Source organism: Mobula hypostoma, chromosome 1 (genome assembly GCF_963921235.1).
Source record: "Mobula hypostoma chromosome 1, sMobHyp1.1, whole genome shotgun sequence".
Taxonomy (NCBI): domain Eukaryota; kingdom Metazoa; phylum Chordata; class Chondrichthyes; order Myliobatiformes; family Myliobatidae; genus Mobula; species Mobula hypostoma.
The window spans coordinates 230,123,930-230,130,819 of NC_086097.1; the positions used below are offsets into that span (position 1 = coordinate 230,123,930).

Consider the following 6,890-nt stretch of genomic DNA (forward strand, 5'->3'; position numbering starts at 1 on the left):
CCTGCAAACCAATCTTTCATGATTTATGCACAAGTCTCTCTGCACAGCAGCATGTTGCAATTTTTTTACCATTACATAATAATCTGCTCTTTCATTTCCCCTTCCAAAGTGGATGACCTCGCATTTACCAACATTGTACTCCATGTGCCAGACCTTTGCCCCCTCACTTAGCCTATCTATATCCCTCGGTGGACTCTCCATGTCGTCTGCACAGCTTGCAAAAAAAAACCCTCACATTCTAATAGATCATGTAGTTTGATGACAAATTTTGCATGACAATGCTTTTGAATTTGAGGTGAATTTGAGACATTTTTCTTCATTAAAATTGTATAATTTCAAGTTGTTTTCGAGGAGATGGGACTCAACTAAACTATAAGGTGTGCATCCCCTTAAGAAAGCCAAGCTTTGCCTGACCTGCCAGAGTTGGGCCTGCCAACTTTTCAATGCTGTTTTTCAGGATTTCCTCCTCAGTGCAGCATTTCCATACAAGGAATGCCTCTCCTCTCACCCCATGTAGATAGACGCTGCATTATAGAAGGAAACAACAGGATATGTAACCAAAAACACAGGCAAGGAACTAGATTTAATGGAATAGAGTATTAATAGAATAGAATAGTGTGGGCCTAAATCAAGGAAAGAACATGCAGCTAAAATGGCTGAAGGGGTTTGTCCCCAAGAGGAGCTACTTCCAAAATAAGTCATTGAACATGGACAGTACAGCACAGGAACAGGCCCTTTGATCCACAACGTTGTGCCAAAATTATTAAATTAGTAATCAAATGCCAATTAAACAAAAACCCTCTGCCTATACAATGTCTATATCCTTCCATTTTCCTCACATTTATGTGCCTACTTCACCATCTAGTAGAAGTCCCTAATGTATCTGCCTCTAACACCACCCCAGCAGCACATTCCAGGCACCCTCCATTCTCTCTGTATAAAAAACTTGCCCCTCGCATCTCCTTTGAAATCACCCCTCACCTTAAATGCATGGTCTCTAGTATTAAATACTTCAACCCTGGGAATTACTGCCTCTGCCTGTCAGGAGTTTGCACGTTCTCCTCGTCACCACGTGGGTTTCCTCCAGGTGCTCCAATTTCCTCCCACAGTCCAAAGACGTACCAGTTGATAGTTTAATTGGTCTTTATAGATTGTCTTACGATTAGGCTGGAACTAAATTGGAGGATTGCTGGATGGGACAGCATGGCTCAAAAGGCTGGAAGGGCCTTTTGAGCCATGCTGTATCTCAATAAAATAAAGTAAAATGATTTTAAAAAGATACTGTCTACTCCATCTATACCTCTCAATCTTATCAGCCCCTATCAGATCTCTCCTCACCCTCTGCTGCTCCAGAGAAAACAAACCAAGTTTGTCCAACCTCTCGTTATAGCATGTCCTCTAATCCAGGCAGCATCCTGGTAAAACTCTTCTGCACCATCTCCAAGGTCTTGACAACCTTCCTATAATGTGATGACCAGAACTCTATGCAATGCACCAGATGTGGCCTAGCTACAGTTTCATAAAGCTGGAACACAAGTTCCTGACTTTTGAACTCAATGCCTTGACTAATAAAAGTATGCCATATGCCTTCTTGGCCAGCTGGTGGCATAGTGGCATCAGTGCCGGACTTCGAAGCGACGGATCCCGAATTCGAATCCAGCTGGCTCCCTTGCATGCTTTCCATCCGTGCTGGGTTGAGTGCCGAACTAGCAACTCGGCCTTGTAAAAATAATAAAGCCTGCTTAAAAAGAAACGCCGTCATGACAGCATCCCGATGACTCCACTCAGATTTAAGGGCTTTCTTCTTCTCTTCTTCTATATGCCTTCTTAACCATCCTATCAACCTGTGCAGCCACTTTAAGGGAGATCTGAATTTGGACCCCAAAATCCCTTTACACTTCCCGCCACTCTGCAAGAGCCAAGGCTCTTGCTCTTAACACTGTACTGTCCCTTTACATTTGACCTACCAAGGGGCACATTAGTCCAGGCTCTGCCCATATCTACAATTGATCTATATCCAGCTGTATTCTTTGCCAGTCTTCAACGCTATCCAACAACACCAAGCTTTGTATCACCTGCAAACTTACTAACCTACCAAACAGTTTATTTTCATCCGGGTCTTTTATATACATCACAAACGGCAAAGGTGCAAATCCCTGCAGAACACCACTAATCACAAACCTCTAGCTAGAACAAGTCCCTTCAACCACTACCCTCTGTCTTCTATGGGCAAGTCAGCTCTGAATCCAAACAGCATGGATCCTATGTATCTTAATTTTCTAGATGAGCCTCCCATGAATGACCTTGTCAAACACCTTACCAAAATCCAGGTAGGTAACATCCACAGCTCTACCTTCACTAATCACCCTCGTCTCCTCGTTAACAAACATAATCAAGTTGGTGAGACATGACTTGCCCCACTCACAGCTATGTTGGCTCTCCCTAATTAGGCCATGGTTTCCCAAATGTCCAGAAATCCTATTCCTAAGGATTATTTCCTGAAACTTCCATACCACTGACATGAGACTCACTGGTCTATAGTTTCCAGGATGATGCCTAGTTCCTTTCTTGAATAATGGAACAACAATAGCTACTCGTCAGTCCTCCAAGACCTTGCCTGTGTCTAGAGTGGACAATGTCTTCTCTGGTCTCTCTCAAAAACCTGAGGTACATCCCACAGGCCCTGGGGACTTACCCACTTTAATGCTCTTTAAGAGACCGAACTCTACCTCCTTAATTTGAAAATGCCCTAGCATATCAATACACTTTGCTTTAAGTATCTTTTGATCTTTGATAACCTAGGTGACCAACAATACAACAAGACATTAGTCAGGAAAGAAGATAGATTGTAATTTAATGAATATCACAAATCTTTAATAGAAACATTTAAAATTGATTGAGGACCAAAGCAAGATGACATTCTCAAAATTTTCTGGTGGAAGAATTTGTGAAAAGCTAATTTCCAATAACTTCCATTTTTATATAACTAGGCAAACATTTTTCATTTAGAATATAAAAACTAGTAAGAACATTGATGTTGAAATTACAATGTGACAAGTATAACAAATGAACTATATTTGCAGGAGATAATGGTTATTAAAAATAAAACCAAGGCAGAGAAATATGAGGCAAGAAATAGTTAGTCCTAAAAACTTGGAACGTTACACAGAACAATATTTAATTTGCATATCAAAGAGACTTGCATAGTTACTCTGCATTATACCACTAGTGACAAATTCTATATCCCGGATGAGCCCACAGATATTGTCGCATGAACAAAATCACCAGAAAGTACTGGTAGATATGAAGCAGTCTCTTTGTTTGATAAAAAGAGACACAGCAGGTATCATATTGAGACCCCTCTCGGAGGAAGAGGTACACTTGACATTTTATGTGCTAAAGATCAAAGGATAATTTCATATTTACAATGCATCCACAATGATTCCTTTGAAATACACACAACTTTCATGCCTCCCACTTCGCATCCACACCACAGCCACCAAATTAATTTTAATCAGCATTGTCTGGTCTTGTTAACTGTAATTCATGGCTCTCAAGAACCCATTGTTCAAAGCTGCATTTTAAATTTAATCTACAGTCCATATTCAGATTTGAAGATCGGTGGCTGAATTTAGCTTCTGAAGTTATTTGCTCTATGTGCTAACCTCAAAAAAGCTCTAACAGTTTACCCTTCTACAAAACTTCAGAACCAACTTTCCTTTCTCCAAATAGACCATTCTATAAACATATTTTGTTACTATTACAGCATGCAATAATAAGTGCCATTCAAATGGAAGGTAAATCTTGAAATGGCAGAATAGTGGTGCAGTATTAACACCAATGCCTCAGCTCCAGGAAACAGCATTAATTCCTGACTCGGTATGCTGTCTGGGTAGACTTCCTCTTTATAACTCTGTGAGGCTCTGTTGACTGCTCCAATTTCCCTCTATATCTCAAAAAATATTTAATGTTAATTGGCTACTGTCAATGACCCTTTAGCATGGGTCAGTAGAAAACAAGCGGGGTGCAATGGGAGTGATGCAATTGCTCTGTTGGGAAACAATATGCACTTGATTGGGTAAAAAGCAATCATCTGCAATCACAGCACCTCTGTACCTCTGTATGCTTATTCCACTGGCATGCAACCATGAACAAACATACAAATGTTCCTCTGTCACCAAGTACCATAATGTTTGGGTTTGCCAGTCTCAAAGTTCTAACCTCAAACAAATACCTTACGCCTTATCTGATACAGATAGCTATGGGTATAACTCACTGAATATACTGTATCTACCTGTTCTTCAAAGACTAGTTCACTTCCCTGTTTATCCTCCACAGCAAGTTTAACCCCCCCCCCCCCCACCCCAGGACATGCTCTCTTCTCACTGCTGCTATCAGGAAGATGGTACAGGAGTATCAGGACTCACACCATCAGGATCAGGAACAGCTACTACTCCTCAACTATCAGGCTGTTGAATTGAAGGGAATAACTTCACTTGCCCTGTCACTGAAATTCTTCCACATCCAATGGACCCACTTTCAAGTACTCTTCATCTCATGTTCTCAATATTTATTGCTTATTTATTTATTATTATTTAAATACTATATCTATCTTTTTGTATTTGCCAGTTTGTTGTCTTCTGCACACTGGTTGAATTGATTATAATCTTTCATTGATTCCGTTATGGTTGTTATTCTCCAAATTTATTGAGTATGCCCACAAGAAAATGAATCTCAGTGTTATACATAGTGACATATATGTACTTTGACAATAAATTTCCTTTGTACTTCAAACAATACCCGCTATTTGAGTGGTGGGTTCCCCTTCTCTGCCATGGATGGGGATATTTCCAGCTAACAAAATAGTTTAAACACAGCTCATTTATTTCTAGTGATATATAATTAAAATCTGACAAAACAAAATACATTTAAAACTCTGGTACTCTTTTATTAGATAGAAAAACTTTTGAGTTTTACAAACAATTTCTAAAATGCAAAGGATTTCCAAAACACAGGCAAAATTCCAATAAGCGAAAAAGACACATCAAATTGTTCATCACAAAAATCAAAGGCATAGATATGGATTCCCCACCCCCATCTTTATGTCATCTTTTTGATGTTCCTGCATCATTCCTAACAGGTCTGACTACTCTCTACACTTATACTGTTTTTCTGCCACTTGGGTGACTTCAGAGTTCCCAGATTCCCACTATTACCAAATCAGCTATTTGATGTGCTAAGTGATGGTATCAATCTGGTCAGCAAGCTCCCTTTGACTAAATAACTTAGCCACATTGTCTGGTTTGAAACAAGCCCAATTACTGTAAAGAACTCTGTATTCTTACACTATAACTCTTGAGAATTCAGTCCAGGTGCTGTGGGTCAGTGCATTTGCTTGAAAAGCTGTCCTTTAAACTTCAGACAGATTATTGCTTACCAGCTGAAGTCTGGCTCCCATTTATGAAAGAAGCTGAACAAAGAATATTGGTTGGAAGTTTATTTTGCTCAAAACAATACCTTGATCTCTTAGAAGTTTCAACAACTATGTTAGAAGCAAAAAGAAAGGCCTCCTGTTCCTGGACCAGGAATCTCCATCACATAATTATATGTGTAACAAATCCAAGTGCCATCCACCCAGACGCTTGAAGCTGTTTAGTTATCCTGTTTATTAAGGACTCTTTAAACTAGGTTGGCACCACCGTACGTAACTAGATTAACACAAAACTGCATTGTGAACGTTCATTTCCAAGATTAGTTAAACATTATCTGACCATATATTTGATTTGTTACAGTAAACTATCACATTCGCATGCAATCGATCAAAATCGTATAAAAGTTAATTAGATTTGGCATTGTCTATACAGTATTCAAAATCCTAAATTCAAATTCACCAGGCATGACAACGTGCTTTGTAAACCGAAGCATAATAAAAACCTCACATTTGGTTCGGGGTATACACGACAAAAAAAAACGAGTAATTTGCACGCGATTAGAGGAATCTTAAATTATTTGCTTCCGAGACTGTTAGGCTTTAATTACAACTTCTTATTAATGTTTGAAAATACCGTCACGAAATTATCTCGGAGAACAATTAAACGAAACGCGTAGTGCATCACACAACTCGCAACTCGACACAATTTACAGATTTGAATCCAAGTCACATAGGCAACTGTGACGGTTCTAATGAAGAACAATTTTTTTTCGATAAATGCGCGCAGCGCTAATGTATTTCCTTCACTGCGCGAAGTCAGACACTTCCATTTACTAGAAAAGATTGAAACTGAACTAAAACAGATCAAGTCATTTACTATTTTAATGATTTTAACCGTGTTATACCACATCAGCCTTCTTCATTGTATCCCTCAAGCAACAAAGTATTACACAGTATACTGTACATCAACATCTGAAAACTGCCTTCGGCATGAGAAATTAATGATTCGTTTTAGATACTATTCCCTGTGATATGTCCCAATTATTTCATCTATATTTTGCAAATCCAGCTGCCGAAAATTATAAAAGGGAAAACTTGCCACGAAAAATGTCGAACGAGTCCTCTAATTTGCGCAGCGGTTCCTCAACCCGAGTTGTTGGAAATTAAAGGCACTAGTGGCTTAGGTGCTGCACAAATATGAAGCAGTAGGTTGCAACGCTGTAACGGAGAGAATAGCGGGCTTGTTTTCCCTATGCAGTTCTCACAGAGCTTTGCTCAGCAGCGAGTCTGCCTGCCTCCAGCTGCCTTTCTTACCTCCCTGCTGCTCCTCCCACACATTGGACCAGACACAACCCGCTGCAAACAGCTGGGAAGAGCACGACTGCGCCTGCGCACCCCTAGGGAACCCCAAAAAGAGCGGTGTCTGAAAAGCGAAGGGATAATTGCACACGCACCTGCG

At 39.9% G+C, this 6,890-nt stretch overlaps 1 protein-coding gene across 1 annotated transcript in view; it reads right to left on the reverse strand.

Moving 5' to 3' along the window:
* The window catches only part of pag1 (phosphoprotein membrane anchor with glycosphingolipid microdomains 1), a 161,650-nt gene extending 154,803 nt beyond the window's left edge, over window positions 1–6,847 (reverse strand). The window contains exon 1 of the mRNA XM_063042134.1: window positions 6,746–6,847. The gene's annotated coding sequence lies outside the window, so the exon portion shown is untranslated. The remainder of the gene's footprint in view (window positions 1–6,745) is intronic.
* Between the last annotated feature and the right edge of the window lie 43 nt (window positions 6,848–6,890).